This window comes from Manis javanica, chromosome 9 (assembly GCF_040802235.1).
Source record: "Manis javanica isolate MJ-LG chromosome 9, MJ_LKY, whole genome shotgun sequence".
Taxonomy (NCBI): Eukaryota; Metazoa; Chordata; class Mammalia; order Pholidota; family Manidae; genus Manis; species Manis javanica.
In genome coordinates this window covers 77,077,821-77,089,900 of record NC_133164.1, presented here as the reverse complement: position 1 = coordinate 77,089,900, position 12,080 = coordinate 77,077,821, and the positions used below count along the sequence as shown (strand labels likewise).

General features: G+C 40.2%; 1 protein-coding gene across 2 annotated transcripts in view; it reads left to right on the top strand.

The window, feature by feature from the left end:
* Positions 1 to 12,080, top strand: part of RAB31 (RAB31, member RAS oncogene family) — a 131,349-nt gene that overhangs the window by 78,182 nt on the left and 41,087 nt on the right. The gene's annotated exons all lie outside the window — the stretch shown is intronic.

Below are 12,080 nucleotides of genomic sequence, written 5' to 3'. Positions count from 1 at the left end.
ATGTCTTTCTGTTGAATAGTTTTATTATTTTTATTGTTGCCTTTCCATTATTGTTGTCATTACTACTATCACAATTTTAGTAACATTTTCATATGGAAAGGCAGATTAGAATTCTTAACAGTCTCCATAGCATCCCTGTTTGTTTTAGTTCTAGACTTTAGCTTCAGGGTGAAGTCAAATCTATATAATCTCACACTTATGGTCTAAGATCTGTATGTGATGCATCATACATGAACACTTTGGTTTCTCCCAGAGACAGATTGTTGAACTTCCTTTACCTGGAGAGAGGTTTGTAGGGACCTCGTCCACATGGCCTAGAGATTTGATGACAGTTTTTATAGCTTGATCAGCTAGCTGTTTTTACTAAATAAAAATGTTGTAAAAAAGGAAATAGTGAATTTATGTTGTCCCCATTCCCATGGTTAATTATCAGCAATTCCAGTAGTTAATTTTCATGAAGATGACACCATGCTTCAAGTTCTACTAATCCAAATGTGATTAAGCCAAAGTTTAATGAACAATGAAAATAGATCTTTCAAAAGCTCTTAACATGGCCTTTGACAACTTGCTTTGTTTCTTTGGGCTTTCAGAAGTTTTGTATCACATTACATCAGGTTGGTTTATAATAACAGCTATAAACACCACTTAGTCATTTGTTTTTCTGGGGGCTGGACAAATCTTTACGTTTCCTGGACTTAGTTCAGATCTCTGCCTTCTTTACCGTAATCCTAAAACAGCTTGGTTGTCTAGAATTGCCAGTAGAATCCCTTTAATTTTTGTCATGGGATGGTGGGGGTGGGGAGAGAGTCTTTGATGAGAGAAGGTGCTATCATCTGACACCATCGAATTACAGCAAAGGTGCGACTTTGGGTGAAAGTAAGCCTTGTAGGTCGTGGGAGAGCTGGTGGACTAGAATTTAAGCAGAAAATGAATTAAAGGTGAATGGAATCAGTCAGGACTCTTGGTTACATGGAACTGACACTTAATTGAAATTAATTTCAGGAAAAAGGGGAATTTTTTGGAAGGTACTGGTAAAACCCTTTTTTACCACATGGTAAAAAAAAACAAGGCTTCCTTTAGCTCCGGTATTTGATATGTTCTGTCTTTAGTCTCTGGAAAGATGTTGGCTTGGCATTCTCTCTGTTTCTAGTCTGAATTGCCATGGAAGGACTTCCCCACATCATCACAAGGCATTTGTGGCCAAGGCTAGGGATCTGAATGGAACAAAATGATTTTTTGTCACTATAACCATAGGAGAAGGGGGGTGGGTGGTCTTGAAGAGGAAAGTGCCTAGGAAAGTACAGCCTGGCCAGACAAAACATGTATGCACCATGTGGGATTAGCTGCCAGCACCTGAAGACGTACCATTTCTCAGGGTAGAGTTCACCTTTTATACAATGGTGTCGCATTCTCCTTAACATGCGTTCTGATTTGTGCCCAGCCAGTTCCTATATATACAGTTTCCAAAATGCCCCAGCTAACACAATTTATCCATCTCACTGCCAACTGTAAATTCACTCACTGCTGCTCCTTTCTCAATGGGAGAAAATCCAAGACACCCAGTGTTGACATCATTGGGCCACTGTCCCACAAGTCCAAGTTCTCTGGTTAATACCCTTTCACCTCTAGGTTGGTCTCTGTGAGGTCTGAATGTGGCTTCCTGAGATCTTGCAGCTGTGATTTAAAGAGTGGAATATATACATTTTGTTACACATGAAGTTATTTTAGATGGTACTTGTTACTGTATCTTGCAGCAAGGAAATAATTCCCTTTGCAATTTTCCTTTGAATGTCTAATTAAGTTAGAGAGAAAGACTACTCTGATTAAGTTAGAGAGAAAGACTAGTTTGATGCTAGTAAATTTTTTATTTTAAAGCATTTATTAATTCTATAATTTAAATTTTTACTGTATTTATAAATATATTCTACTGAGATAATTTACATACCATAAAATCCACCTGTTTTAAGTATATAGGGCAATGAACTTTAGTATATTTATAGAGTGGTACAGTCATCATCACATCTAATTTTAGAACATTCTGTCACCGTACAAAGAAACATCATGCCAATTTACAGTCATTCCCAATCTCTGTCCCCTTCTAGCCCTGGAAACCACTAGTCTACCTTTTTGTTTTTACAAATTTATTTTTTTGGACATTTTGTATAAATGGGATCATGCAATATGTGTGGTCTTTTGTGACTGGCTTCTTTCATTTAGCGTGATGCTCATCCATGTTGTAGCATGAAGTAGTAAGTACTTCATTCATTTTTATGGCTAAATCTTTTTCCATGTGGATATCTGATTCTCAGCATCATTTTGAAAAGATAATTTTTCCAATTGAATTTTCTTGGCACTTTTGTAAAAAATTAATTGACCATAAATGTAGTCTTATCTTGGGGCTCTTAATTCTGTTCAGTTGATCTATTCATCCTATGTCAACACCACATTATTTTGATTGCTATAGAGTTATAGTTTGAAATTGGGAATTGTTAGTCTTTCTCATTTACTTCTTTTTCAGGATTGTCTGACCATTCTGGGTCCATTAGATTTCCATATGAATTTTAGGATCCACTTCTCAATTTCTGCAAAAAAAAGGCAGCTGGAATTTTAATAGAGACTGTTGAATCTTTGGAGCAATTTGGAGATTATTTACAATTTAACAATGTCAAGTCTTCTAATCCATAAATATGATTCTTTCCATTTTAGTTAATCTTCTTTAATTTCATTTAGCAATGTTTTATAATTTTCAGTATACTAGTCTTGCATTTCTTTTATTATCTATTCCTAGGTATTTGACTTTTTCTTGATATTATTGTGATTGGGATTGTTTGGTAATTTCATTTATGTCATGTTCATTGCCAGTGTATTCACGATTATGTTGTCTGTGGATAGAGACAGTTTTACTTCTTCCTTTCCAATCTGGGTGCCTTTTATTTCTTTTTCTTTTCTAGTTACCCTTCCTGGAACCTACAATACAATGTTGAATAGAAATGTTGAGAGCAGACATTGTTGTCTTCTTTCTGATCTCAGGGCCAAAGCATTTAGTTGTTCTCAGTAACTGTGATGTTAGCTATATGCTTTTTTATATAGATCTGCTTTATCAGCTTGAGGAATTTCCCTTTTATTCCTTGTTTATTGAGTTGTTTTTTAAATCATGAATGAATTTTGGATATTGTCAAATGCTTTATCTGCATATTTTGAGATGATCATGTGGGTTTTATCATTTATTCTGTTAATATAATATATTACATCTGTTGATTTTTAGATGTTAAACTAGCCTTGCATTCCTGGGATTCCATGATGCACAATCCTTACTATATGTTGGTGAGTTCATTTTGCCAGTATTTTGTTGAGGATTTGTGTGTCTTTATTCATAAGGGATATTAGTCTGTAGTTTTCCTTTGTCTGGTAATGTCTTTGGTATTAGTATCAAGGCAATACAGAATGAGTTGACAAGTGTTCCCTCCGCTTTTGTTTTCTAGAAAAGTTTATGAAGCACTGGTATTAATTCTTCTTTAAATGTTTGATAAAATCACCATTGAAGCCATCTGGACTCAGACTTTTCTTTCTGGAAGACTTTAAACTACTAATCAAATCTCTTTACTTGCTATACATATACTCAGGTTTTCTATTATTTCTTGAGTTTGAGTAATTTATGTATTTTTAGGAATTCATCCATTTCATCTAAGTTATCAGATTTGTTTGTGTGGCTCATAGTATTTGCTTATAGTTCTTTTCATTTCTGTAAGATTAGTAATGACATCTACTCTTTCATTCCTGATTTTAGAAATTTTAGTCTTCTTTCTATTTCCTTGTAGAATTTGTTTGTTGATTTTTTTCAAAGAATCAAAATTTAGTTCCACTGATTTATTTCTATTGTTTTTCTGTTTTCATCTATGTCCTCTCTGTTCATGATTTCCTTCCTTCTGTTTGGTTTAGGTTTACATTGCTCCTCTTTCTCTAATTTTTTAAAGTAGAAGGTTAGCATATTTATTTAGGAGAGAGAGAGATAGAGTGCAGGCCAAAGGTTAAGGGCCTTCTGCAGACAACTGTATATAGCTAGAATTTAACTCTATTTTGTCTTTATTATATTTATTTTTTACAATTAAATTATTTTTATGACAACTGGCACTAGTGTTACATTTGTTATAGGGATATAAAATTATTTCAAAATATTTAAAAAGTTGATTTATGCACATGACATGATTGTCTACAAAGAAACTCCCAAGGAATATACCAAAAAACTCCTAAAACTAATAAGTTGGTTCAACAAAGTTGCAGGATACCAGATCAACACAAAAATAAGTCACATTTCTATATACTAAAAATGAATGTGCAGAAACTGAAATTAAAAACACAATACACTTTATAATAGCTCCAAAGAAAATGAAATACTTGAGTATCTACTTACCAAAACATGTACAAGATCTGTATGCTGAAAATTATAAGATCTTTATGAAAGAAATCAAACAAGACTTGAATAAGTGGAGGGACATACGTGTTCATGAATTAGAAGTCTTAACATAGTAAAGATGTCAGTTTTCCCCAAATTGATCTGTAGGTTTAATGTTGTGCCTATTACCAATTTAGCAAGGTTTTTTGTAAATATAAATAAGCTTATCCTAAAGCTTATATAGAAAGATGTAGACAGTAGAATAGTGAAAACAGTATTGACAAAGAAGAATATAGTGGAAGAGTTCACTCTGTGCTATATTAAGACTTACTAGATAGCTACAGAAATCATGACAGTATGGTATTAGAGTAAGATGGACACACAGGTCAATGAAACAGAACAGAGAACCCAGAAATAAATCCACACAAATATGTTCAACTGATTTTTGACAAAGATGCAAAAGCAGTTCAATGGAGAAAGAAGATATCACCCAAAAGAATATCAAGATGGTGTGCAAAGGAATGAAAAGATGTCCAATCATGATCAGATTGGTCAGAGTGGCTAAAATAAAAAAGAGTAATAACCCCTATGCTGGCAAGGATGTTGAAAAACTAGATCACTCATCCATTGCTGGCATGGATGTTGTACAAGGGTTCAGTTACTCTGGAAAACAGTTTTGCAATTTTGTTTAAAGCTAGATATGCAATTACCATAAATCCAGTGGTCACACTCTTGGGTATTTTTGCCAGAGAAATGAAAACTAACATTTACACCAAACCTGCACATGAATCTTCATAGAAGCTTTATTTGTAATAGCTCCAAACAGGGATCAGCCCACATGTCCTTCAAAAGGTGAATGTCTAAACAAGCTATGCTGCAGCACACCAGGGAATACTACACAGCAATAAAAAGAAACAACTTCTGATACGTGCAACTTGGATGAGCCTCTGAGGGAATTATGCTGAGTGAATAAAGCCAATCCCAGAAGTTTCATAGTTCTGATTCCATTTACATGATATTTTGAAGTGAAAACATTTTAGAACGAGAGGACATATTTATTAGTGGTTTCCAGGGGCTTATGTAAAGGATGATGTGGGCAGGGGACAGGGAGGAAGTGGGCATGGCTATAAAAGGGACAGCCAGGGATGCTTGTGGTGTCGGAACTGTTCAGTGTCTTTTTGGTGGGGGTATAAATGCAAACCTACACAGGTGCTAAAATTGTGTACAACCTGACTACACACATATACACTGTCTCATACACACAATGTGTACCAGTAAAACAGGGTAAACCTGAATAAGATAGAGTGTATCAATATCCATATGCTATTGTGATATACTGTATTTTCATAAAATGCTACAATTCAGGGGACCTGGGCAAAGTGTACAAGGAACCTTTTGGTATTTCTTACAGCTGTACATGGATCTGTAATGATCTCAATAAAGATTTTAATTAACAAAAAGTTGACTTAGATAAAAATAAGTAAATATTATATGGGTATATATGTATATCTGTACATATCCCTCAACCCTTACATATATTATATCTGATTGACAAAGGTTTTATAAACACAGTGGGCCAATTGATGAATTTAATGCTCCTCAGCACACACTATATACAAAAGAAAAACAGGATAACTTACAAAATTCTCTTTTAGGAAAGCAGGGGAGGGGAAGCCTAATGTATTGGTCCTTGCCCAAGAGTATCAACTGTCCTGCACTAGACAGGAATAGTCTGGTAAATGACAGGGGCTGTGAGCCTCATGGGCATCTGCTGTTGCCACCTTTCCATGGCAGTGGAATCAGGTCGTTGGTCAGCCAGTCTGGCTGCTCCAGATTCTGCCTGCTGGTACAATTTTTCTGGGGAGTTAGCCAAATCTCTACACCCAGACCTTATTTAGAGCTTGACCTTCTTTTACTCTAATCTTAAAACACTTGGCTCCTCTGTAATTGCCAGAAGACTATATTTTATTTTTCACTGGGACTGAAGAGGGACAATATGTAGATTTGGCACGTGTGTGTGTGTGTGTGTGTGTGTGTAGGTGGAACCAATCTCATCTAACAGACTTTGGTTATGTAAACTTGTAATCCTTAAGAAGAGCTATACCTGGTGTACTTTGAGGGTGTCCTGGAATTTATGTGAAATTAACTTCCTGAAGAGTGCACCAGAGTGTACAAGAGCTTTATAGAGGATATGCCTGATCATCAGGTTAGCATGTTTCATATCTACACATGTTCCAGAAGATGGCATGAAGAGTGAAGAGTCCCCAGAATGAAGGCATTCCAAGGTGTCTGGTCAGGTGAAGGCAGGACTTCTAGTTTGGATTTGTATTAGGACCCTCATTTTGGTGAGAGATTTTCCTAAATGTCTTGAAGAATTCTAGACAGAATCTCCTTGTGCTCAGGTTATTGTGAAATTGAGTAATATGTCGTGTCTCTGAGTCTGAGGCAGGGAAACTAACTGGAACTGGCAATGTTGTGTGAGAGGAAACCATCCTGAGTTTGCACACAGTAGGTGCCCAGTGGACGTCATTTCTTTCCTGCCACTTGTGTCTGTCTCCAGTGAAGATGTGCCTTGGGGAGAAGTTCTGATCACAGCTTCCAAGGAGGACAGTGTGCAGTTCCTGAGAGGCCTGGGAAATGTCCCTGCCATGTGCTGACGCTGAGGTTGGAACAGCCTGGCTGGGGTCATTTAGGGACATACGGGATGGAAAGAAAATATGAGAACCTCCACTGAGCTGATCATGCAGGACTTGATACAGCCGATTTGAAGCATGTGGATGGCTCAGAGCAGAGAGCGTAAATGGTGAGGTGTGGCCAACCCAGGGGGAGGAGCTGATGTGAGGGCTGAGCTGCCGAGGGGCCTGACTGAATGAGTAATGTGTGGTATGGGACTCATTCCCCGTGGTTTTGGCCTGGGGTCTGGCTAGAAAAGAAACCTCCGAAAGTCTGGGAACCCACAGAGACTACATGGCCTGTCCTGGGCTTGGCAGGGAACTGGGGCAAACAGCATTGTGAAAAAGGAAATGGGTCACCTAGCTTCAGTGACTTTAAAAATTCTATGAACGTAAGAATCACAGAGGTCACTTGTTAAAAATGCAGATTCCAGGATCTGGCTCCTGAGATTCTGGTTCCATAGGCAGGAGCCCATGGGGATATATGCACTTTTAAAAAGTGATTCCTTTACAAGTGGTCCAAGGGCCATGCTTGGCAAAGCTCTGCCGTAGGTGATGGGAGTGGATGGCAAGGAAGAATGAAGACATCCTGGAACCAGCTGGGCATCTGCCCAGGTCTCTGACTGCAGGGCACGCCTGTGGGGCCTTCCCTCTCACCCTGAGTTCATGGAGAAGGGAAATCCTGGCTCACCACCTTTCTGGATCCAGGAGTAGTGGCCCTCACCATGTGAGCCTTCAGAAGCACTTTCAGCCCCCTCAGCCCCTCTCTTTGGCACCTCACACTGATCGTCATCAGGAGAAAAAATGCAGTTGGGTTGGTTTGTCTGCATCTATCTGGCTCCCCTTGGGGCCAGCCAGCCCCCTGTATTCATCTACCTCCTGGAAAGGGGACTCCCTCAGATCTGCCTGTGCTTGGGGGCCTTAGCTGGACAAGGGATTAAGGTCACCTGGTAGTGGTGATTCTGTGAGAGGGGCTGCAGGTATTTCAGGAACCATCTACTTTAATCAGCAATGGGGCAGGTTCCCCCAAATGTCAAGGACAGAGGAAGAAGCTATCCTATTGAAACAGGGACTATAGATGTAGTCAGAACAGGGTGAGGGCCTCTGGAGGGGGCAGGGCAGGATATCTGCAGTCAGAGCAATGTAACTACATGCAAGGAAACCCCCCTGCTAAAACTCTATGTTAAACATTGAGCTCTAGAATCATTCTTCAGTGAGATCAGTTCATGTTCCCCAGATAAAGAAGAGTAGCACATGTTTTATTATGCTAATCATTTGTAACCATGTGTAAGATTCACTTTAGCATGCTAAAAGGCCCAGGCCTCTGTGCTGTCTTTCCTCCTTCAGATCTGATGAGGTGATTCTGCAAACTGAGCAACTAACTTAGCATGCAGACCCAGCTGTAGACGGCATGGTAAAAGGCAGGAAGAATTCCATCTTAAAGATAAGATTGCATTTTAACACCCAGGAAGTTCAAGAGGCAAGATTCTTTAGCAAGTAGACAATACCTCAGCCCACCTTGGGGGCTGGGCAGGCAGCCTTTTGATATGCTCCCAGACCAAGGCACCAGTGTCCCAGAGAGAAATCAAGGCAGGAAATTCCTTACAGTTAAGTTAATTTTTAATATTCAGGGACCACTTAAGTCCCCACCCCTAAGTTTTTTCATGTTCTCGAAAAATCCTCAACTGCCTATAAAACCCCCTAGACAACACACCACTACGGACTCTCTTGTCCCCTCCTGGCGTGAGCCGGGAGCCCTGTCCTTTCACTTTATCTCTAAATAAAAGCCTGTACCTTGCTCTGCTACCTTGACTGTTTGTGAAGGTCATTCTTCGGCTCCGCAAACAAGAACCCCGGCATCACTATCCTGCCCCGACCCTTATGCCAGAACTACCCCGTTCACATTTCCCCATCAGCCTTGCAAGTGGGCTTTATCCGTAGCTGTTATCGTTAAGTATTTTCTTGGGAGGACTCACTCCCACCTTACCCTTCCCTCATAGCAGCTGCCAGTTCTGTTTCTTTTGCTGGATCTGCTTTTCCTGATTTTGAACTCCTGACGCTGTACACATATCCCCTTTGACCTCTCCAAATTTGGGACTCTTCCTGCCTCTCTTAATTATTCGGACATTGGCCTTCCTCTGATGGCTTCTAACTGGACCTGCTCTTCAAGCTCAGGGCTCTCCTGTGGGCTTGGCCTGGAGTGCTACCCTTCCACTGGTCAGTTGGGGCTGTGAGAAGATCAGAAAGGGTGAGGGAGGGATTGTGTAGAAGTGCCATAGGAGAAGGCCCCTCAGGCTGAACTGACTTTATCTTGCAAGAGGTAGCAGCAGGAAGGGACCAACAAAAGTGATAATGGGGAGGAGGGATCGGAGGGGCTGGGGCCCCCTACTCAGGGGTGGCTTGGGGATGGCTGTTCTCTCCCTCGCCCCTCCAGCCAGGGTTCCTCCCATCCCCCATACAAGCAGCCCAGGAGAGGTCAGGGACTATGAGTGCTTCCCGCCTGCCTGAGGGAAGGGTCCCAGTCTCTGAGGTGTGACATCCCGAAGAGGAATGCGGAGAGAGGTTGGGAGGGCTGCTGCCCAGGGGTCAATAACTTTTTCCTGAAGTAGAGGTTGTGCCCCAAGAAAAGAACATCCTGGAGTAGAAGGGAAACTCAATGTGGTGGAGGAAGGACATTTGCCCTGTTAGTTTTTAGTCATTTGATTAACAAATAATTGTTGGTAATTCTTTTGTGGGCAGCAAAGTACCACGGGAAGGACAAGAATAGAGAAGAAAGTATTTTTCTCAGAGCTATTTACTTCTGTTTAGGGAGTCAAGAGTAGTATACAGAGGAGGAAAATACCTAGTGAGCCATACAGGACTGTGTTTAGTAAAGCTACCAGTGTCATGTCACAGTGCGGAAAGGATAAAGGAATTCTCGAAAAGGAAGTCAGTATCATCTAGAGTGATCTGGAAAAGCCCAGGGATAAAAGTGTCACAGGTGGCGCTGTTCAGGATCAGTCTGTAGGAGGAAATTCATGGAAGGGAAGACAATGCACAAAGGCCTGGGGGTGGAAGGGAGTTTGGTGCGAGTTCCGGGGAGAGAGCAGCAGAGCAGCTACCTGGGGAGTTTGCCCTGGGGAATGTTGGAGAAGAGTGGATAGTTTTTGGGCAGCTTAGAAGTACACAGTCCACAGCAGCTTGGGCTCGATGTGCTGGGCCAGGATGGCAACCCGGGGCCCCTGCCTCCCAGGCCCTGCTCTCTTACCCGGAGCACCACTGCTAAAGTCACCGGCACTGCCTCCTGAGCCTTACTGGAGCCTCGGGCTCCTTCCTAACAGTGCTTCCTGTAGTCACCCCCAGTTAAAGAGATGCAGCTCATTCGCCAACCTCATGCTGTCTTTTTGTTATCAGAAATCCTTAATTAAATGTAATAGAACTTGTTGATTTTTTTTCTTTGTGCTTTGTTTTTGGGGAGATGGTAGTGATCGGGGGAAGGTGAGACTATAAGAATTCTTTCCACACCCTGCAGATAATGAAGATATCCCCTATGTTGATTATCTTAAAAAAAAAAAAAACTGCAGTTTTTTCCTCCTGTCTCTAAATCCTTTGAATTTATTTTTATATATGCTGCCTAATTTTTTCCAGCTAGGTATCCAGTTGTCTCAGCTGTGCTGGTTGTAAAGCCCATTCTCTCCACACTGCCATATAGAGCCATCTGACTCATAAACATGTGTCATAGGTGCTTGGGTCTGTTTCTGGGGCTCTCTATTCTGTTCCATTGGCTGCTTAATCCATCCATACACCAGTGCTACACTGACTGAATGATTACTCCTTTATCACAAGTCTTGATAAACGGTCCTGACTTACAGTCTTTAACCAATATCTGTTGGTCCCAGAAAAGATTTCATGAGAGTGTAGTGGTGTGGATGTAGATGTACGATGGTCTGGTGGCAGTGAGGGGAGAGTTGTGGGCATGTGTACTGGGGGTTGTGTGTTTATTTTTGTGGCTGATTTAAAAAATATATTTAAATAACCTTTTTATTTTTGAACAGTTTTGTATTTATAGAAAAGTTGCAAAGACAGTACAGACAGTTCCCATATATTCCACACCCAGTTTCCCCTATTGTTAACTCCTTCTACTATATCTACTATGGTATGTTTATCACAGCTGAGAAACCAATGTTGATACTTCATTTTTAAAAATTATTTATATATTTCACTGAAGTTTAGTTGATGTACAATATTATAATGGTTTCAAGTATACAACACAGGATTCAACAGTTACACCCATTATTGAATCCTCACCCCAACAAGTGCAGTTACTATCTATCAACATAGAAAGATGTTATAGAACCATTGGCTGTCTTCTCCATGCTGCCCTACCACCCCTGTGACCAACTTCTATTATGATTGAGATGTTGTGCCTTTTTATCTCTCTTACCCTCCCCACTCACCCACCTCAACCCTTCCCCCATAGTAACCACCAGTCACTTCTCAGTGTCTGTGAGTCTACTGCTGTTTTGTTCATGTTGTTTTGTTTTGTTTGAGATTCCACATGTAAGTGAAGTTATATGGTTTATTTCACTGCCTGGCTTATTTCACTTAGCATAATAGGTACATCTGTGTTGTTGCAAATGGCAGGATTCCTTTTTTATGGCTGAATAATACTTCACTGTGTATATGTACCACATTTTCTTTATCCACTCATCTATTGATGAACACTTTGGTTTCTTCCATATCGTGGGTATTGGAAATAATGTGGCAATAAATATATCTTGATACTTCATTGTTAACTAAAGTCCATATCTTACTCATATTTCATTAGTTTTCCCCTATGTCCTTTCTAGGATTTTTTTGTTTTAGGATCCCACCCAGAATATCCTATTACATTTAGTTCTTAAGGCATTTGAGGCTTCCCTGAGCTGTGACAGTTTCTGAGACTTCCTTTGTTTTTTATGGCCTTGACAGCTTTGAGGAAGACTGGTCAGGTGTTTTGCAGGATATCCCTCAGTTTGGGTTTGTGTGATATTGTT